Consider the following 22,738-nt stretch of genomic DNA (forward strand, 5'->3'; position numbering starts at 1 on the left):
CCTCAGTCTCCTCAGGAAGTCGAGGCAACTCTGGCCCTTCTTGTACGCAGCCTCTGTGTTGGTGCTCCACTCAAGTCTGTCATCCAGGTGCACCCCCAGGTACTTGTAGGTCCTCACTACATTCACGTCCTCACCATCAGTAGTAACAGGGAACAGTCTTCCTAAAGTCCATCACCATCTCTTTTGCCTTACTGATGTTGAGCTGCAGATGATTCAGCCTGCACCATTTGACAAAGTCCTCCACCAGGGCCCTGTATTCATCCTCCCACCCTCCCCTTACACACCCAACTACTGCCCAGTCATCGGGGAATTTCTGCAGATGACATGACTCAGTGTTGTAAAGTTGTAAGATGTACAGGAAGTGAGGCCCCAGTGCTGCTTATAGCCATGTCTGCCACACAGCTCTGAGCCGCACAAACTGTCCCCTGCCAATCAAAAGGTCGACAGCTCTGAGCCGCGTAAACCTCAATGCAATTATTAGGAATGACTGGAAAGACGGATGAGCTTACGACATGGATCAGCCCATGGAATTAGGGCACTGGCAAGGGCAAGACTGGCAGGTCAGTGTTCCAGGGTTCCTTTGCTTCACATGTGATCGGACAGAAGGGATTAAAGGGGGATCCTGTGTACAAGGGCCAGAGGCGCCTCTACTTCCTGAGGAGACTGAGGTCCTTTGGAGTGTGCAGGCCTCTCCTTCACGTGTTCTACTAGTTTGTTGTGAGTCAAGGAAGATGTCACAGCACAGCTTAGTCAGGGCAGGCTGGAGAACTTTATGGGCGGAACTGAGGAATAAGAAAGGTATGACCGCGTTAATGGGACTATGTTACAGACCAGCCGACCATCTGCAGGATTCAGGAGGAGCAAGTTTACAGCGGTATGGCTGACTCTTGCAAGAAACAGAAGGTCGTGATAGTAGATGGTTTTAACTCTCCAAATATTGACTGCCTTAAAGGGCTGGGTGGAACAGGGCTTGTCAAATGTGCTCAGGGAGAGGTCTTGGGACTTCATTGCCTGGAATCTAGAAGATTGAGAGGGAGATGACACAGGGGTATAGAAAATTATGAGGCGTATTGACAGGGTGAATGCAAGCGGGCTTTTTCCATTGAGGTTGGGTGAGACCTGAACTTCAGAGGTCATGGGTGAAAGGTGAGATGTTTAAGGGCAACATGAGGGGCGGTGAGAGTGCAGAATGAAGTGGATGTGGGGTCGACTTCAACATTTAAGAGAAGTTTGGATAGGTGCCTGGGTGGGAGGGGTCTGCGCTGGGGGTCACCTGTCTCATAAAGACATTGCCCCTGAAGAAGGCGATGGCAAACCACTTCTGCAGAAAAATTTGCCAAGAACAATCATGGCCATGAGATTGCCCATGCCATACGACTCGTCACACGATGATGATGTCATACAACACGGCGCATAGTGATGATGAATGAAATGCATGTGAAATATTCTTCCAGTAACCTCAAATCATAAGCATTTCCTCTAATCTTCGGTTAAAAAGAACTTGCAGCTCTTTCCAGGGCTATCAGGGCTATAACCTTTGCTGTTTATTTATTTGGAGATTTGGCCTGTCCCCTAAAACCCTCACTAATTTTTATAGATGCAGCATAGAAAGCATTCTTCTAGGGTGCATCACAACCTGGTATGGAAGTTGTCCTGTCCAAGACCAGGAGAAGCTGCAGAAGATCGTGAACACGGCACAGCACATCACACAAACCAATCTTCCGTCCGTGGACTCACTTTACACCTCACGCTGTCGGAGCAATGCTGCCAGGATAATCGAGGACACGACCCACCCAGCCAACACACTTTTCGTCCCTCTTCCCTCCGGGAGAAGGCTCAGGAGCTTGAAGACTCGTATGGCCAGATTTGGGAACAGCTTCTTTCTAACTGTGATAAGACTGCTGAACGGATCCTGACCTGGATCTGGGCCATACCCTCCAAATATCCGGACCTGCCTCTCGGTTTTTTTGCACTACCTTACTTTCCATTTTTCTATTTTCTATTTATGATTTATAACCTAAATTTTTAATATTTACTAATTTTTAATATTTAATATTTGTAATCCAGGGAGCACGAAGCGCAGAATCAAATATCGCTGTGATGATTGTACGTTCTGGTATCAATTGTTTGGCGACAATAAAGTATAAAGTAAAGATTGATGGTAGGGATGGGCTGAGGGTCTGCCTCGGCACTGTAGTGTGCTATGACCCTCTCAGCCTCTCCATCAGCTTCCTTCCAAAGGTCAGCTCCCAGGATACTGAGCCAGCGTGGTTATCACCTGAACTCCGAAGAGATCCCACAACTTATGGACCCAGCTTCAAGGTCTCAACATCTCAGGTTCTCGATATTATCTGACTACTCGTTTAGTTATTATTAGTAGTATTTGTGCAGATTGCCTTCCTTTGGTTGTTTGCCCGCCTTTGTGCGCAGTTTCACCGACCCGACCGTCTCCTTGTGCCGACTGTGATTGCTTGCAGGAAAACGAATCTCAGGGTTGGAGAGGGTGACATGCACGTACTTTGCTAATAAATTTACTTTCAACTGGCAAAAGTTCATTGCAGTGCAGAGACAGAGCAAAGGGGAAGTCTGTAAAAGGCACCAGAATAAATAAACAGCAAAGGTTATAGCCCTGATAGCCCTGGAAAGAGCTGCAAGTTCTTTTTAACCGAAGATTAGAGGAAATGCTTATGATTTGAGGTTACTGGAAGAATATTTCACATGCGTTTCATTCATCATCACTATGCGCCGTGTTGTATGACGTCATCATCGTGTGACGAGTCGTATGGCATGGGCAATCTCATGGCCATGATTGTTCTTGGCAAATTTTTCGAGAGAAGAGGTTTGCCATCGCCTTCTTCAGGGGCAGTGTCTTTACAAGACAGGTGACCCCCAGCCATTATCAATACTCTTCAGAGATTGTCTGCCTGGCATCAGTGGTCGCATAACCAGGACTTGTGATCTGCACCGGCTGCTCATACGACCATCCACCAGCTGCTCCCGTGGTTTCACATGGCCCTGATCGGGGAGCCAAGCAGGTGCTACACTTTGCCCAAAGGTGACCTGCAGGCTGGCGGAGGGAAGGAGCCCCTCACACCTCCTTTGGTAGAGACCTGTCTCCACCTCGCCGCACCCAATATGTTTCATTGGAAGCAATTAAAACGGAGGTGCAAGCATATTTGATACGTTGAGGAAGCCATGCAGGATAATGGCTGAAATAAGGGCAGGTCTAACATTTCCAATAAATGTACCTCCACAGCTCGCAGGGTGCGGACCATTCCAGAGATTCAAAACCTTCGGGGAAGAAACTACTTCCACAGTTAAGTCCGAAATTGCCAAATCCTTACAACGTTCTCACCACAGGTACGGTCAGCGGAGGAAACATCCCCACAACATCCACCCTGTCAATCCCACAACCTCGCTTCTAAACTCCAAACCGTGTGGGCCCACCCTACCTTCCCGCGCCCAGCTGCTTTCTCGAGCCCAACAGTTAACCCGGTGAACCTCTAGGTGAATCCCCTATCGCCTTTGCCAGTCCGGACCCCAAGACAGGAACTGGACTGGCCCCAAGACCGGAACTGGAGTGGTCTCGTCTGGAGCTAGGACAGGATGGCTGCCGGTGAGGGACAGAAGGGAGCTGGGCCCAATTCTCCGCTCCATAGACCCGCTACACTCGGATGGCAAGGCACACTCCAACTTGAGTGAACTCGGCCTTTTCTTCTTGGAGTGACGGAGGATGAGAGGTGACCTGATAGAGGTGTACAAGATGATGAGAGGCATTGATCGTGTGGATAGTCAGAGGCTTTTCCCCAGAGCTGAAATGGCTAACACGAGGGAAGCATAGAAACATAGAAAACCTACAGCACAATACAGGCCCTTCGGCCCACAAAGTTGTGCCAAACATGTCCCTACCTTAGAAATTACTAGGCTTACCTATAGCCCTCTATTTTACTAAGCTCCGTGTACCTATCTAAACACATCTTAAAAGACCCACCTCCACCACCGTGGCCGGCAGCCCATTCCACACACTCACCACTCTCTGAGTAAAAAACTTACCCCTGACATCTCCTCTGTACCTACTCCCCAGCACCTTAAACCCATGTCCTCTTGTGGCAACCACTTCAGCCCTAGGAAAAAAGCGTCTGACTATCCACACGATCAATGCCTCTCATCATCTTGTACACCTCTATCAGGTCACCTCTCATCCTCCGTCACTCCAAGGAGAAAAGGCCGAGTTCACTCAACCCATTCTCATAAGGCATGATTCCCAATCCAGGCTACATCCTTGTAAATCTCCTCTGCACCCTTTCTATGGTTTCCACATCCTTCCTATAGTGAGGCGACCAGAACTGAGCACAGTACTCCAAGTGGGGTCTGACCAGGGTCCTATATACCTGCAACATTACCTCTCGGCTCTTAAACTCAATCTTGCGATTGATGAAGGCCAATACACCGTACGCCTTCTTAACCACAGAGTCAACCCGTGCAGCTGCTTTGAATATCCTATGGACTCAGACCCCAAGATCCCTCTGATCCTCCACAGTGCCAAGAGACTTACCATTAATGCTATATTCTGCCATCATGCTTGACCTACCAGAATGAACCACTTCACACTTATCTGGGTTGAACTCCATCTGCCACTTCTCAGCCCAGTTTTGCATCCCATCAATGTCCCGCTGTAACCTCTGACAGCCCTCCAGACTATCCACAACACACCCAACCTTTGTGTCATCAGCAAACTTACTAACCCATCCCTTTTAAAGTGCTTGGAATTAGGTACAAGGGGGGATGACAAAGCCAAGTTTTTCCACACAGAGAGTGGTGGGTGTGTGGAATGCATTGTCAGCAACGGTAGCAAAGGCAGATACAACGGGGTCTCTTAAAAGACTCTTAGATAGGTACGTGGAGCTTAGGAAGATAGAGGGCTACGCAGTCGGGAAATTCCAGGCAGCTTCTAGAGTAGGATACATGATCGGCACAACATTGTGGGCCGAGGGGCCTGGAACATGCTGCAGGTTTTCTGCGTTGCTGACACACAAGTAGGTTCACGCTCACGTAAACTGCCGCGATCTCTTGCAGTCGGCCCACCAGTGCAGGAGCCCGCAGACACGTGCTCAAAGTGCTTTAGGGGACAGCTTTCTTCCCTCCGCCATCGGATTTCCGAGCCGTCCGCCAGCACTACCTCACAGTTCGGCTCTCCTTCTTGTAGGGTTCTCACACTCGCCGCAAGTTGGGGCAATCTTTACGTACTGCACTAAAACAGCGCACTTCACAATGTCAGTGTCCACTTTATGGGGAGCACCCGCCACTTAAGGCAAGCATCCCATCAGCCAATCAGGCAGCAGCGACTCAATGCATAAAGCACGCAGACAAGGTCAGGAGTTTCAACGTCTGGCTAAAGAGTTGGTGAAGGAGGGAGGGCTTCAGAGTTTTGAACCACTGGGCTCTCTTCCAGGGAAGGTGGGACTTGTACAGAGGGGACAGGGACAGGGGCGGGGACTAATATCCTAGGAGGAAGGCTTGCTAGTGCTGTGAGGGGGAGGTTGATTTAGGAGACGCAGGGGATTCGGTTGTTGTTCAGACCAAACATCAGAATGCGTGGTAGGGGGGAAGAAATGGCATCTAAGTCACATTGACGGTGGAATGATTGCTGGTGCCAGATAGGGTGGTTTAAGTATTTCAGAAACTGCTGGGATATACACACACATACACACCAGTCTCTAGAGTTTCTTCTTTGGGAGAAACAACAACCACCACAACAAATCCAGCGAGCGGCAGTTCTGTGGGTGAAAATGAGACGGGTCGGAGGAGAAAGGCTCAAGCTGACGGGAAGGCGACGGTAACTCGAATAACCAGGAGGACAACAGCTTGAAGTGGACGGGCTACAGCAGCAGACCCAGCGGCCGCTTCACCAGGTACAGACGGTGCCCAATAAAGTGTCTACTGACTGCAAGTCAGTACAAATAAACTTCAACCTGATTTCCCCCCCCCGCCTTCCACTCACCCCCATTCCTTCAATACCCCTCATCACTTCTTAACAGCAGTTGTTTTTAAAGAGAAGTACTGAATAGACCTTTAACCTTACCGAACTCAGCTGTGAGACAGGACTCGAATGGCTCCAGGATCAGAACTGAAAGTGAAAGGACATTTATTTTAAATACGCAGTTGCACACGACAGAAACGGAATTAAAGGAGCTGAGATATTACAAGGAGATAAGGGGGAACATTAAGAGACAAACTTTTCTGCGGTGGCCCAGGATGTTTTTAAAGCATCAGAAACATTCCCCCACCCCTCCCCTGTCCAACGCAGACTGCGTCACAAACCCACCTGCCGGGCTGAGGCAGCCTCGCCGAGCACGCTGGGAGTTGTAGTTGCCCGTCTTGGCCCGCCCCTTGGTCGAGGGCGCGCAGGCGCGGCGCAAAGCGGACTACAACTCCCGGCGGGCCCACCGCGCTCGCCTTCTAGTCCCTATTAACTCCTCTCGGGGAAAGGGAGACGCTGGAATGGGTTCATCCCGAAAGCCGGGATGAATTCCGCAGGAGGAGTGGGAAATGGCCTGGCACATTAGTTTGTCAAACAACAGGAATTCTGCAGATGCTGGAAATTCAAGCAACACACATCAAAGTTGCTGGTGAACGCAGCAGGCCAGGCAGCATCTCTAGGAAGAGGTACAGTGTACAGTTCCTGACGAAGGGTCTCGGCCTGAAACGTCGACTGCACCTCTTCCTACAGATGCTGCCTGGCCTGCTGTGTTCACCAGCAACTTTGACGTGTGTTGCATTAGTTTGTCAATCTGTTTAAGAAGAAACTTTGGCAAACAACAAAACTGCAGATGCCGGACCCTAAAATAAGCAAGCAGTATCTGCTGAAAAGATTTCCTTGAAAGAGAGAAAAAAAACACGAGATAATGTGCTCCAGATGGAGCGAGCTGAGGCTTTTCACTTTGGAGTGATGAGAGGCATCAAATAATGGCGAGAGTAGATAGCCAGCACCTTTCCCCTCCAAGGAGTTAGTAGGATCTCCCCGAGACCGTGTGGGTTTCCTCCGGGTGCTCCAGTTTCCTCCCACAGTCCAAAGACGCACCGGTCAATAGGTGAATTGGTCATTGCAAATTGTCCCATGGGTTAAGTGGTATCCATTATGAGCAATCAAAAATATTCTCTCTCTAACCAACCGAATAACACCCTGTCAAGCAGGCTCGTTCAGTCCCGCTGTCGCAAGGATTGAATTGACTTTGTTACTTACATCCCCCACGTACATGAGGAGTAAAAATCTTTACCTTACGTCTCTGTCTAAATGTGTAATTTATAATCATTCATAATAAATAGTATGTACAACAGGACAGTCAATATGACATAGAAATACAATTGTGTCAGTGTGAATTAATCAGTCTGTTGGCCCGGTGGAAGAAGCTGTCCTGGAGCCTGTTGATACTGGCTTTTATGCTGCGGTACCATTTCCAGGATGGTAGCAGCTGGAACAGTTTGTGGTTGGGGTGACTCGGGTCCCCAATGATCCTTCGGGCCCTTTTTACACACCTGTCACTGTAAATGTCCTGAATAGTGAGATGTTCACGTGTACAGATGCGCTGGGCTGTCCGCACCACTCTCTGCAGAGTCCTGCGATTGAGGGAGGTACAGTTCCCGTACCAGGCAGTGATGCAGCCAGTCAGGATGTTCTCAGTTGTGTCCCTGTAGAAAGTTCTTAGGATTTGGGGACCCATACCGAACTTCTTCAACTGTCTGACATGAAAGAGGCTCTGTTGTGTCTTTTTTCATCACACGGTTGGTATGTACAGACCATGTGAGATCCTTGGTGATGTTTATGCTGAGGAATTTAAAGCTGTTCACCCCCTCAACCCCAGATCCATCGATGTCAATAGGGGCTAGCCTGTCTCCATTCCTCCTGCAATCCACAACCAGCTCCTTTGTTGTTGCGACGTTGAGGGAGAGGTTGTTTTCTTGACACCACTGTGTCAGGGTGATGACTTCCTCTCTATAGGCTGCCTCGTTATTATTTGAGATTAGGATTGTTACAGGAAATCTTACCTACCAAATGCAATAAACATGTACAACAGTTCATCCCTGTGTTGACAGGAGAACACACATCATAGTACAACAGTCAATGGACAATAGACAATAGGTGCAGGAGTAGGCTATTCGGCCCTTCGAGCCAGCACCACCATTCACTGTGATCATGGCTGATCATTCACAATCAGTATCCAGTTCCTGCCTTCTCCCCATAACCATTGATTCCACTATCTTTAAGAGCTCTATCCATCTCTTTCTTGAAAGCATCCAGAGACTTGGCCTCCACAGCCTTCTGGGGCAGAGCATTCCATATATCCCCCACTCTCTGGGTGAAAAAGTTTTTCCTCAACTTCATTCTAAATGGCCTACCCCTTATTCTTAAACTGTGGCCTCTGGTTCTGGACTCACCCATCAGCGGGAGCATGCTTCCTGCCTCCAGCGTGTCCAATCCCTTAATAATCTTATATGTTTCAACAAGATCCCCTCTCAGCCTTCTAAATTTCAGAGTATACAAGCCCAGTCGCTCCAATCTTTCGACATATGACAGTCCTGCCATTCTGGGAATTAACCTTGTGAACCAACGCCGCACTCCCTCAATAGCAAGAATGTCCTTCCTCAAATTTGGAGACCAAAACTGCACACGGTACTCCAGGTGTGGTCTCACCAGGGCCCTGTAGTCTCTGCTTTATTACTTCATACATTGTTATTGCACATTGTTAAATTATTATTGTGTATTTAATTATTCTGTACTTTATCATTAGTTAATATAATTACACTTAGACCATAAAACATAGCAGAATTAGGCCATTCAGCCCATCGAGTCTGCTCTGCCACTCCATCATGGCTGATCCCAGATCCCACTCAACTCCATACACCTGCCTTCCGCCTTAAATATATCCACGGGCTTGGCCTCCACTGCAGTCTGTGGCAGAGCAGTCCACAGACTTACTACTCTCTGGCTAAAAAAAAAATCCCTCCTTACCTCCATTCTAAAAGGTCACCCCTCAATTTTGAGGCTGTGCCCTCTAGTTCTGGATACCCCCACCACAGGGAACATCCTCTCCACATCCACCCTATCTAGTCCTTTCAACATTTGGTAGGATTCAGGGAGATCCCTCCCCCTCCCCATTCTTCAAAATTCCAGTGAGTTCAGGCCCAAAGCTGCCAAACGCTCCTCATATGTTAACCCCTTCATTCCCGGAATAATCCTCGTGAACCTCCTCTGGACTCTTCAATGACAGCACATCCTTTCTGAGAAATGGGGCCCAAAACTATTGACAATACTCCAAATGCAGCCTAACTAGTGTCTTATGAAGGCTCAGCATCATCTCCTTGCTTTTATATTCTATTCCACTTGAAATAAATGCCAACAAGGGCATTTGCCTTCTTTACCACAGACTCAACCTGTAAATTAACCTTCTGGGAGTTTTGCACGAGGACTCCTAAGTCCAGACATCCCACCTCTCCCGGAAGCTCCGGGAGTCTTCCGCATATTGATAGCGGCTCCCTGATGCCCGCAAGTTATATACAATATCCCGGAAATCGACTTTTTTAAGAGCGAGAGCGAGAGCGGGAGTGGAAGCGGGGGAGAGAGAGAGGGAGCATTCTGATTTGTCTCTCTTCGTGCTAAGTAGACTCATCAATTTTCTCTGTGGGCGGGCTTTATAGTCGACCTCAAAAATATTGACAGTGTTGCCCACTGCACTGTTTGCAACAGTGACTATTCTTATTGCCCATGGTGGGTTAAAACGTGAACGACATGTTGAGGTGAGTTTAACAGGTGTTATTCGTTCATTAGCACAGCTAATGTTATTTAAACTAGCTGGCTAGCTGCTAAGGAGCTACTCTATTGATGTCCTATGTGATGAGGCCAAACTCCCTGTAGACTTGCTTAAAGTTGTCATAGAGTAAACATAATAATGTCACATTTTCTGCATATACCCAGCTTGGTTTACAGATTAGACAAAGTCACTAAACAAGGTATTACATACAACCTTGGAGGTCGACTGGGGGGAGGGGGGATATGGGGTTGCGGGGGGCAGGGGTGCTACCTCCCTGAAATGAGTTTTTGCAGGGTGGGATCTCTGCAAGTCCCTCTGCAGCTCTGATAACCATATAACATATAACAATTACAGCACGGAAACAGGCCATCTTGGCCCTTCTAGTCTGTGCCAAACTCTTACCCTCACCTAGTCCCACTGACCTGCACTCAGCCCATAACCCTCCATTCCTTTCCTGTCCATATATCTATCCAATTTAACTATAAACGACAACATCGAACCTGTCTCAACCACTTCTGCTGGAAGCTCGTTCCACACAGCTACCACTCTCTGAGTAAAGAAGTTCCCCCTCATATTACCCCTAAACTTCTGTCCTTTAACTCTCAACTCATGTCTTCTTGTTTGAATCTCCCCCACTCTCAATGGAAAAAGCCTATCCACGTCAACTCTATCAATCCCCCTCATAATTTTAAACACCTCTATCAAGTCTCCCCTCAACCTTCTACGCTGCAAAGAATAAAGACCTAACTTGTTCAACCTTTCTCTGTAACTTAGGAGATGAAACCCAGGCAACATATTAGTAAATCTCCTCTGTACTCTCTCAATTTTATTGACATCTTTCCTATAATATATGGCGAAGGAGCTGGTGCAGAAGGGAGGCTTCAGACTTATGAATCATTGGGCTCTGTTCCAGGGTAGACAAGATCTGTACAAACAAGAATGTTTACATCTGAACTGGATGGGAACAAATATCCTCACGGGAGATTTGCTGATGTTTGAACCTTTTCTCCATTTAGATAATGGTTCACACTATTGTTCTTTTTACTAAAATGCATTTATTATTATTACTGAGTGTGTTTTTAAATGTTGTTGCTGTAAGAAAATAGTTTCCCACTCGGGATCAATAAAGTATTTTTTATTATTATTATTATTATTAAATCGGTGGGTCGCTGTGGGGCAGAGGTCAGAGAGCCTTTCCCACTCAGGGAAGCTTGTTCCACATGCACACGACCCTCCAAGTGACGAAGCTTCCCCTCAGGTTCCCCTTAAACATTTCACCTTTCACCCTTAACCCATGCCCTCTAGTTCCAGTCTCACCCAACCTCAGTGGGAAAAGGCCTGCCTGCATTTACCCGATCTATACCCCTCACGATTTTGTATACCCCTATCAAATCTCTCCCCCCCACCCATTCTCCTACTTTCCAGGGAATAAAGTATTAATTCAACTTTTCCCTTTAACTCTGGTTGTTGTGTGTAGGCCACATCATTGTGGACTTTATCTGCGCTCCTTCAATTTAATTTTCATCTCTTCTCGAGGTAGGTGACCAAAACTGGACACAGTGCTGGCTTGAAGGGCCGAATGGCCTACTCCTGCACCTATTGTCTGTTGTCTAAATTAGGCTTCGCCAACGTCTGACACAACTTCAAGATGGACAGACAGATGAAAGAAAAATGGAGGACATTGGCTTTGTAGGAGGGAAGGGTTCAATTTATGATCATTGGGGCCCTCCGTTGTTTGGGGTTGCATCCCAGCTGTCTACATGATACGCAAGCCAGGGCAGTACAATACGGAGAGCGAGCTGTTGCCCGTGTTGCAGGCTCCCCCTCTCCACGCAGCTGATGAACCCAAAGGAACGGCACAGACTGATACAGTTTGGCACCAGGAGTTGCCAGTCAGCGTTGAACTCAACGTAGGGACTGCCTCAGGGACTCCAGCTCCAGATTTTCCCCTCGGGGTTCACTCCCGAAGCCTTCCCCGTGAGCGGGTGTAGCCACAAGGCAGTGGGAGGTTTGAGATCAGAGTTTTCCTCCTTGCGGGAGGAGGGGATAGCAGCCCATTGTGCGTGCGCAGCTCTCCGGTGAAAATGATATCGTGTCCATTAAATAGGGGCCGTGGACAATTCTGATTTGATGGAGACGGACGTGAAAGCACAGAGGAACATCTGCAGAAATTTCTGAAACGCCGGTTCACTGCCATTGTCACTGCGCGATTGAGAATCTTCCGGAGGGGAGACCTCAAAATCCCCGGCTTTGCCTGCTGCTGGCGACCGAGACTGAGGTCGAATCGTTCGGATAGAGATGGCGCTCGGTACTCGGTGTTGGAGGGCTGATCGGAGGCTCAAAGTTTTCGGACGACTCAGAGTCGGACTGTGGTCGGGCATGGCAGGGAGAGTTTTCTTCCTTCTCCCGTCTGCGTCAGATGTGGGACATTTGAGAGACTTTGAACTTTTTTGCTGTGCTCACTGCCTGTTCTTCATCAAGTTATGGTATTGTTGCACTGTTGTAACTATATGTTATAATTATGTGGTTTTGTTAGTTTTTTCAGTCTTGGTCTGTCCTGTGTTTTGTGATATCAGACCGGAGGAATATTGTATCATTTCTTAATGCATGCATTACTAAATGACAATAAAAGAGGACTGCATGTCTTCATAACCTAATCTAATCTAGATGAGCTGCCAACCACGGCTGATGAGCCCCATCTGCCCGGAGCGACTGGTTTTAAGGCGCCGGTAACCCGCCTTTGCCCCTCCTCCCGTCAATAGAATTGGTTCCGCCGGGCCTCGTAGCTAAGCCTCGCGTGAAGGCCAGGAGATGGACTTGGTCGTGAGAGGCTATCTGAGGCGCGCGCCATTGGGGGCTTTTAATAGCTCATCCCACGACCACCTCCCAGCTATAGCAACCTTAAAGAACCCTAGAGAATGGAAAAGCACTGGACGGTTTGTTCTTGCATTTTTTAAAAAATATAATAAGTAGATCTATTTTGTTTAAAGATACGGGAAACAACCCAGACAAAACGCTGGCGAAACTCAGCCGATCAGGCACCACCTATCGAGGGAAATAAAACAAGTCAAGGTTTGAGCCGAGACCCTCCATTAGGTGTGGGAAGGGGAGGGGAAATAGACCAGATTAAGAACGTGGAGGTGGGGGAGGGAAAGGAGGACAAACTGGCAGGTGATAAGGTGAGACTTGAGGGGGAAACTGGCGGGTGGGGTGAAAGAAATGTCAAGGCCGTTGTTTCCACCCCATACATGTTGCCCGGCCTGCTGAGATCCCCCAGCACTGAGCGTGTTTTGCAGAAGGTGGGAAGTATATATATATATAAAAAAATAAGAGTTGGAATGTAGGTTAAACGTTATCCTAAATCATGGGACTGCGGTGTCGATGTGGGTCTGGCCTGATCTGGTGACCAGATGCTGTAAACACAGCTCTGTCGAAAGATTATCAGTGCTAACGTGCCTGCACTCACTCCTGTGGTCTGAACACAATTTCTAAATCGCAAATACCTATCACCTCCCCCCCCCACCCCCTCTGTTCATTTCTAGCCTATTGCTACTGACACTGCTGATTAACAGACCCTCTTGTGTTCTCATACAAAGGAAATATGGTAAAGTAAAGACTGACACTAACTATGATATATAACATCATTTCCTTTTTTTTTAACCTACACTGCTTGTAAATCATTTTAATTAGATGCATGTGTGCCATGCGAATGGGCTTTGGGATCGGGGAATTTAGGAAACCGCAGGACTCTTGATTTCAAATGATTTTTTAAAATTTATTTCGTAGTTTAACGGCAGAGCTGGATTAAATATGACACGAGGCCCCGTATGCTATAAAACATGCACAGCTCGAATATCCAGTTACCTGAAGGTAATTTTTTTTCCCCGTACCATCCTCCACCCAGCTGTGCTTCTGCAGACAGAGCTCAGCCGGCTTTGAGCTCATCTCCCGATTCAGAGACTTGAAAGGGGATATCAGTGTTGTGGCTTTGTTGCGGTGGAGACCGAGAGGCCTACAGGGCCTGAAACATACACTTGGGCCCGGGCCCAGGCCCGAGAGCATATCTAAGCAGCAGGGCCCCTGTCCTGGGAATGACCGGAGGTTTGGCTGTCTCAATCGCTGGGCCCGACTGGAAAGGTCAGATTCTGGCCGAATCGAGGTGGCGGTGCCCAGGACCGAGAGCGCATCGAAGCGGCAAGGCCCGGACCCGAGAGTGAGGAGTGATCCGCGGTTTGGCTGATATAACACTTGGGCCAGATTGAGAGAGGTCAGGGTATCGGGGCCAGAGGAGAAGGACAGGCTGGTGGTCAGCTTGCCGCTCAGCGAGGTTTGCTTGTCTCTGCTGAGGCTGTGGCCTAGGACTAACAGGCTCCTGGATCGCCTGTGACTGGCTTCGTGGCCGTGGACACTGAACTGAGGCTGTGGCTTAGGACTAACGGGCTGCTGGATCGCCTGTGACTGGCTTCGTGGCCGTGGACACTGAACTGAGGCTGTGGCCTAGGACTAACGGGCTGCTGGATCGCCTGTGACTGGCTTCGTGGCCGTGGACACTGAACTGAGGCTGTGGCCTAGGACTAACGGGCGGCTGGATCGCCTGTGACTGGCTTCGAGGCCGTGGACACTGAACTGATGCTGTGGCCTAGGACTAACGGGCTGCTGGATCGCCTGTGACTGGCTTCGTGGCCGTGGACACTGAACTGAGGCTGTGGCCTAGGACTAACGGGCTCCTGGATCGCCTGTGACTGGCTTCGTGGCCGTGGACACTGAACTGAGGCTGTGGCCTAGGACTAACGGGCTGCTGGATCGCCTGTGACTGGCTTTGAGGCCGTGGACACTGAACTGAGGCTGTGGCCTAGGACTAACGGGCTGCTGGATCGCCTGTGACTGGCTTCGTGGCCGTGGACACTGAACTGAGGCTGTGGCCTAGGACTAACGGGCTGCTGGATCGCCTGTGACTGGCTTTGAGGCCGTGGACACTGAACTGAGGCTGTGGCCTAGGACTAACGGGCTGCTGGATCGCCTGTGACTGGCTTCGTGGCCGTGGACACTGAACGGATGCTGTGGCCTAGGACTAACGGGCTGCTGGATCGCCTGTGACTGGCTTTGAGGCCGTGGACACTGAACTGAGGCTGTGGCCTAGGACTAACGGGCTGCTGGATTGCCTGTGACTGGCTTCGTGGCCGTGGACACTGAACTGAGGCTGTGGCCTAGGACTAACGGGCTGCTGGATCGCCTGTGACTGGCTTCGTGGCCGTGGACACTGAACTGAGGCTGTGGCCTAGGACTAACGGGCTGCTGGATCGCCTGTGACTGGCTTTGAGGCCGTGGACACTGAACTGATGCTGTGGCCTAGGACTAACGGGCTGCTGGATCGCCTGTGACTGGCTTTGAGGCCGTGGACACTGAACTGATGCTGTGGCCTAGGACTAACGGGCTGCTGGATTGCCTGTGACTGGCTTTGAGGCCGTGGACACTGAACTGATGCTGTGGCCTAGGACTAACGGGCTGCTGGATTGCCTGTGACTGGCTTTGAGGCCGTGGACTCACTTTCGTGAACTTCAGTTCTGAGTGTTATTTGCTTACTTTTATTGTTTGCACGATTTGTTTCTTTTTCCCTGCACTTTGAGTATTTAATGGTCTTCCTTTTTTCATGGGTTCTGCTGGATTCCTCTGTTCTGTGGCTGCCTGCGAGGATACTTTGAACTTTGAATCGTGTTGGTTGCGGTCAATGAGGCTTGGCACCACTTTCCTATCTCTACTACATCAAAGTTTGAAGTTCAAAGGAAATTTATTATCAAGGTACATATAGGTGACAAAATACTACCTAGAAATTTGTTTTCTTGCAGGCTTTTTGCGGAAAACAAAGAAATGAGGATCAGAATCAGGTTTACTATTACCGGCACATGTCGTGAAATGCACACAAAATGCTGGAGGAACTCAGCAGGTCCGGCAGCATCTATGGAAAAGAGTGAACAGTCGAAGTTTCAGATTCATCAGGACTCAGGAAAGCTCCTACTGAAGGTTTTCGGCCCCGAAACGTTGACTGTTCACCCTTTTCCATAGACGCTGCCTGACCTGCTGAGTTCCTCCAGCATTTTGTGTGTGCTGCTCCAACTTCCAGCATCTGCAGATTTTCTTGTCTTTGGGCATACGTCGTGAAACCTGACTTTGCAGCAGCACTACAATGCAATACAGAACAGGTCACCCTTGGGCAAGGTGTAGCACCTGCTTAGCCCCCCGATCAGGGTCACGTGAAGCCATGGGGGCAGGTGGTGGACGGTTGTACGAGCAGCCGGTGCAGATCACAAGTCCTGGTGATGTGACCACTGACACCAGGCAGACAGTCTCTGAAGAGTGTTGATAACGGCTGGGGTCACCCGTCTTGTAAAGACACTGCCCAGAAAGTGACAATGGCAAACCACTTCTGTAGAAAAATTAGCCAAGAACAATCATGTGTCCTGACGAAGGGTTTCGGCCCAAAACGTCGACTAATCTTTTCAACTGATGCTGACTGACCTGATGAGTTCCTCCAGTGCATGTGAGTCCTTTGACAACAGCACTTGCAGATTATTTTGTGTTAACAATCATGATCATCCATGTCATATGACATGGCACACAATGATGATGTCATAACAACATGGTACATGGTGATGATGATACCCGTCATAATTTTGTATACCTCTATCAAATCTCCGCTCATTCTTCTAGGGAATAAAGTTCTCACTTATTAACTCTTTCCTTATAACTCAGGTCCTTCAGTCCTTCATCTCTGCCTTTAATACCATCATTCCAAATAATCTGATTCCTAAGCTCCGGAACCTGGGCCTTAGCACTCAGATCTGCAGCTGGATCTTCAACTTCCTCACAGACAGGACCCAGGCTGTAAAAATAGGGGACAAGCTCTCCTCTACCATCACTCTGAGCACCGGTGCCCCACAAGGCTGTGTACTCAGCCCCCTGCTGTACTCACTGTACACCCATGATTGTGTAGCCAAATTTCCATCAAACTCATTATATAAGTTTGCTGATGACACAACAATTGTGGGCCGTATCTCGGGTAATGATGGGTTTGAGTACGGAGAGGAAATTAAGAACCTGGTGGCATGGTGCGAAGACAATAACCTATCCCTCAACGTCAGCAAGACGAAGGAATTGGTTGTTGACTTCAGAAGGAGTAGCGGACAGCATGACCCAATTTACATCGGTGGTGCGCAAGTGGAACAGGTCAAAAGCTTTAAGTTCCTCGGGGTCATTATCACAAATGACCTGACTTGGTCCAACCAAGCAGAGTCCACTGCCAAGAAGGCCCAGCAGCACCTTTACTTCCTGAGAAAACTAAAGACATTTGGCCTGTCCCCTAAAACCCTCACTAATTTTTATAGTTGCAGTGCAGAAAGCATTCTTCTAGGGTGCATCACAACCTGGTATGGGAGTTGTCCTGTCCAAGACCGGAAGAAGCTGCGGAAGATCGTGAACACGGCCCAGCACATCACACAAACCAACCTTCTGTCCGTGGACTCACTTTACACTGCACGCTGTCGGAGCAGTGCTGCCAGGATAATCAAGGACACGACCCACTCAGCCAACACAACTTTTCGTCCCTCTTCCCTCCAGGAGAAGGCTCAGGAGCTTGAAGACTCGTACAGCCAGATTTGGGAACAGCTTCTTTCCAACTGTGATAAGACTGCTGAACGGATCCTGACCTGGATCTGGGCTGTACCCTCCAAATATCCGGACCTGCCTTTCGGTTTTTTTTACACTACCTTACTTTCTATTTTTCATCTTTCTATTTATGATTTATAATTTAAATTGGTAATATTTACTATTGATTTGTAACCCAGGGAGCGGGAAGCGCAGAATCAAATATCGCTATGATGATTGTACGTTCTAGTATCAATTGCTTGGCAACAATAAAGTATAAAGTATGAAATATAAAGTGTAGGTATATCCTCGCAAAGTTTCTCTGTACTCTTTCAATCTTACAGTACGTCTTTCCTGTTTGTAGGTGACCGAAACTGCACACAAACTCTAAATGAGGCCTCACTAACTTCAACATAACGTTCCATCTCCAGTACTGAGTGCTTTGATCCGTGAAGGCTAACGTGCCAAAAGCTCTCTTTACGATCCCATCTACCTGTGACGATGTAAACTTAAAGAGACAGATAAACAGACGTGGCACCCTTGCCACACAGGTGGCCCTCTGAGGTGACGCACCTCACTCGTCAGTGGGCTTCCTCGCCCAGCTCGGCCCCTCTGTGTTGGTGTAGTGGGAAGCACCCAGACTGGTCCTACCTCACAGAGCCTCTGCACGGGTCCGCGACGAGCTTTGGGCCGTCCCTCTGAACGGTCAGGGTCACCCGCGAATCCCAGTGCGGGGGTCACAGTGACTTCAGCGACTCAAAGCAAAAAAAAAAGATTTGTTACGGAAATTAACCAGCAAGAACTCAGACAAACTATACAGGGTCTTGAACAGCTTAAGGATACACTTTGCAGCATGCTATTGTGCTGAGGGACTTGGGAGTGTTTGTGCATGAATCACAAAATGTGGGCTTGCAGGTACAACAGGTTATTTTGAAGGCAAACAGAATGTTGGCCTTCATTGCTAGAGGGATTGAATTCGAGAGCAGGGAGGTCATGCTGCAACTATACAGAGTACTGGTGAGGCCGCACCTGGAGTACTGTGTGCATTTCTGGTCTCCATACTTGAGGAAGGATATACTGGCTTTGGAGGCAGTACAGAGCAGGTTCACCAGGTTGATTCCAGAGATAAAGGGTTTAACCTATGAGGAGAGATTGAGTCACCTGGAACTATACTGTCTGGGATTCAGGAGAATGAGAGGGGACCTTATAGAAACATACAAAATTTTGAGCGGGATAGATAAGATAGAAGTAGGAAAGTTGTTTCAGTCTGTGCTCCAAACCTATACCGGTACTGCTCCCCAACTTTTCCTTCGCTACATTGACGACTACATTGGTGCTGCTTCCTGCACCCATGCTGAGCTCGTCAATTTCATCCACTTTACTTCAAACTTCCACCCAGCCCTCAAATTCACTTGGTCCATCGCGGACACTTCTCTCCCCTTTCCCTTTCTCGATCTCTCGGTCTCCATCTCTGGAGACAGACTGTCCACTGACATCTTTTATAAGCCCACTGACTCTCATAACTACCTCAACTCTTCCCACCCCACCACATGCAAAATGCCATTCCCTATTCCCAGTTCCTCTGTCTCCGCCGCATCTGCTCCCAGGATGAGGTGTTCCGTTCCAGGACATCTCAAATGTCCTCTTTCTATAAGGATCATAGTTTCCCTTCTACCGTCATCAATTATGCCCTCACCCGCATCTCCTCCATTTCCCGCACTTCGGCCCTCATCCCATCCTTCCATCACCACAACAGGGACAGAATTTCCCTTGTCCTCACCTACCACCCCACCAGCCTCCTGATCCAACACAATATCCTCCACAACTTCCGCCACCTTCAACAGGACCCCACCACTAAGCACATCTTTCCCTCACCACCCCTCTCCGCTTTCCACAGGGATCGGTCCCTCCGCGACTCCCTGGTCCACACGTCCCTCCCCACGGATCTCCCACTCAGCACTTATCCCTGTAAGCGTAAGTGCTACACCTGTCCCTACACCTCCTCTCTTGCCACCATTCAGGGCCCCAAACAGTCCTTCCAGGTGAGGCAACACTTCACTTGTGAGTCTGTTGGGGTCATCTATTGCATCCAGTGCTCCCGGTGCGGCCTCCTCTACATCGGTGAAACCAGACGCAGATTGGGGGACCACTTCGTCGAGCACCTCCGCTCCGTCCGCCACAACAGACAGGATCTCCCGCTTGCCACCCACTTCAACTCTGCTTCCCACTCCCATTCAGATATGTCCATACGTGGCCTCCTCTACTGCCATGATGAGGCTAATCTCAGGCTGGAGGAGCAACACCTCATATACCGTCTAGGTAGTCTCCAGCCCCTTGGTATGAACATAGAATTCTCCAACTTCCGGTAATTCCCCCCTCCCTTCCTCTATCCCTATGTCACTCTGCCCCCTCCCCCAGCTGCCTATCACCTCCCTCATGGTTCCACCTCCTTCTACTACCCATTGTGTTTTCCCCTATTCCTTCTTCACCTTTCCTGCCTATCCCCTCCCTGCCTCCCTTCCCGCACCCCTTTATCTTTCCCCTTACTGGTTTTTCACCTGGAACCTACCAGCCTTTTCCTTCCCACCCTCCCCCCACCTTCTTTATAGGGCCTCTGCCCCTTCCATCTACAGTCCTGATGAAGGGTTCCAGCCCAAAATGTTGACTGATCGTTTCCACAGATGCTGCCCGACCTGCTGAGTTCCTCCAGCGTGCTGTGAGTGTTGCTTTGACCCCAGCATCTGCAGATTATTTTGTGTTTAAGTTGTTTCCAATGGTAGGTGAGACTAGAACTAGGGGACATTGCGTCAAGATTCAGGGGAGAAGATTTAGGACAGAGATGAGGAGAAACTGTTTTTCCCAGAGTGGTGAATCTGTGGAATTCTCTGCCCAGGGAATCAGTTGAGGCTTCTTCACTAAATATATTCCAGATTCAGTGAGGTTGATTTTTACATAGTAGGGGAATTAAGGGTTATGGGGAAAAGGCAGGTAAATGGACCTGAGTTTACGGACAGATCAGCCATGATCTTATTAAATGGCGGGGCAGACTCGATGGGCCGGATGGTCTACTTCTGCTCCTATTTCTTATGTTCTTATGAAGAAATTGGCCAGCGTCTTACTAGACGAGGGTCCGAGCGAGGTGGGATTGGTATGCTCCCCTAAGATACACCCCAGACAACGTAGGAACTCAGGGGCCAGTCAGACAGCCCCGGTGTCCAGTCGAAGCAATAACTTCCGAAGCTAGCGCAAGACATTGTGCTCATTTGATTTCCCCAAATTGAATGCAAGTGACAGATGCACAGAGAGCTTAACGGTCCCCATGATCTCCAACACAGAATGTAAAACCAGAGCCCGCCCGAAGGCAAAACGATCAGACCTCAACGGTAAGCAATCCACAGGAGCACAGCGTATCCACGAGGTTACACGGACAGGATGTAATCCATGCACTAACTGGGGAGGAGAAACATCTTTTCTTTTTCTCTTTTTCTTTTGAAAACGACCCCCAGGTTGTGACAAGCACTTGTGGCGGTTGACAGTGGTCCTTTACGGGCATCTCACTGCGGGCGTCGGAAGACCAATAGGTTTCACGCGGGGGTGGGGGGTAGGTGCAAACCGAAGGGCGTCCTTCACCGAGATGATAACCTTTCAGTATCACTTGATGCCTGTCCCAGTGTGTGTCCCCCTGTAGGTCCGGGCAGGTTCCCCTGTCCCGGCGTGTGTCCCCCTGTAGGTCAGGGCAGGTTCCCCTGTCCCGGCGTGTGTCCCCCTGTAGGTCAGGGCAGGTTCCCCTGTTCCGGCGTGTGTCCCCCTGTAGGTCAGGGCAGGTTCCCCTGTCCCGGCGTGTGTCCCCCTGTAGGTCAGGGTAGGTTCCCCTGTCCCGGCGTGTGTTCCCCTGTAGGTCCGGGCAGGTTCCCCTGTCCTGGCGTGTGTCCCCCTGTAGGTCCGGGTAGGTTCCCCTGTCCCGGCGTGTGTTCCCCTGTAGGTCCGGGCAGGTTCCCCTGTCCTGGCGTGTGTCCCCCTGTAGGTCAGGGTAGGTTCCCCTGTCCCGGCGTGTGTTCCCCTGTAGGTCCGGGCAGGTTCCCCTGTCCTGGCGTGTGTCCCCCTGTAGGTCAGGGCAGGTTCCCCTGTCCCGGCGTGTGTCCCCCTGTAGGTCCGGGCAGGTTCCCCTGTCCCGGCGTGTGTCCCCCTGTAGGTCCGGGCAGGTTCCCCTGTCCCGGCGTGTGTCCCCCTGTAGGTCCGGGCAGGTTCCCCTGTCCCGGCGTGTGTCCCCTGTAGGTCAGGGTAGGTTCCCCTGTCCCGGCGTGTGTTCCCCTGTAGGTCCGGGCAGGTTCCCCTGTCCTGGCGTGTGTCCCCCTGTAGGTCAGGGCAGGTTCCCCTGTCCCGGCGTGTGTCCCCCTGTAGGTCAGGGCAGGTTCCCCTGTCCCGGCGTGTGTCCCCCTGTAGGTCAGGGTAGGTTCCCCTGTCCCGGCGTGTGTTCCCCTGTAGGTCCGGGCAGGTTCCCCTGTCCCGGCGTGTGTCCCCCTGTAGGTCAGGGCAGGTTCCCCTGTCCCGGCGTGTGTCCCCCTGTAGGTCAGGGCAGGTTCCCCTGTCCCGGCGTGTGTCCCCCTGTAGGTCAGGGCAGGTTCCCCTGTCCTGGCGTGTGTCCCCCTGTAGGTCAGGGCAGCCGCTGGGAATGAACCGGGACCTGGACAATCCGGTCTGCTCAGGGTCGTAGGATCTGACCTGAAGTGTGTGGCTGCCTTTCGTATTCTGACCTCTCAACCTTATGTAATGATCAGCTATATCGGCTCATGTTTATCTCGGGGAAACCCCGTCCGCTGCCCACCTTGTCACCCGGTTACGTTGGTAGCTGTATAAATGCCACCTGATTCGGCTTCAAACATCAATTATCAGCCAGCGCACAATGTACGTTTTACCAGTTACACTTTATAGACATTATTAAGTCTATGAGATTAATAGAACTACAAGAGTTAAAAATACACATGGACTAAGATGTTAACTGTCCTGTGCTATCACCAGTGGGATCATCAGTTGATCTGCCACCTGTCTTCAGGGGGTTCGGCCCGCTTATGATCAAGACTCCCTCAAGGTGGTGGGCCAGCAGTGCTAAAGCACCACCCCCCACTGGTGAGCTTAAAAACTTGGCATCTGCCTCTATCAGAGTTGTTGGTCACTTCCATCCAACAGATAGTCTGCTCTTCAGGTGTCTATGCAGCTACTGAAGGGTTTGCAAGATATGTATACACTGTCCGACTATCTGCCCCTCTGGACATACTTGGTCCACACCC

General features: G+C 49.8%; 1 protein-coding gene and 1 long non-coding RNA gene across 7 annotated transcripts in view; one reads left to right on the top strand and one right to left on the bottom strand.

The window, feature by feature from the left end:
- Positions 1-6,345, bottom strand: part of LOC134340437 (tax1-binding protein 1 homolog) — a 150,874-nt gene extending 144,529 nt beyond the window's left edge. For 5 of the 6 annotated variants that reach the window (XM_063037673.1, XM_063037674.1, XM_063037675.1 and 2 more), the window contains exons 1-2: positions 6,237-6,331; positions 6,083-6,127 (exon numbers count right to left, since the gene is read on the bottom strand). The gene's annotated coding sequence lies outside the window, so the exon portion shown is untranslated. Of the gene's footprint in view, positions 1-6,082; positions 6,128-6,236 lie in introns of all 6 variants that reach the window. The other variant, XM_063037671.1, reaches the window with a different exon arrangement.
- LOC134340438 (uncharacterized) overlaps positions 5,473-22,738 on the top strand; it is a 35,551-nt gene continuing 18,285 nt past the window's right edge. The window contains exon 1 of the long non-coding RNA XR_010016554.1: positions 5,473-5,912. This is a non-coding gene — a long non-coding RNA (uncharacterized LOC134340438). The remainder of the gene's footprint in view (positions 5,913-22,738) is intronic.

This window comes from Mobula hypostoma, chromosome X1 (assembly GCF_963921235.1).
Source record: "Mobula hypostoma chromosome X1, sMobHyp1.1, whole genome shotgun sequence".
Taxonomy (NCBI): domain Eukaryota; kingdom Metazoa; phylum Chordata; class Chondrichthyes; order Myliobatiformes; family Myliobatidae; genus Mobula; species Mobula hypostoma.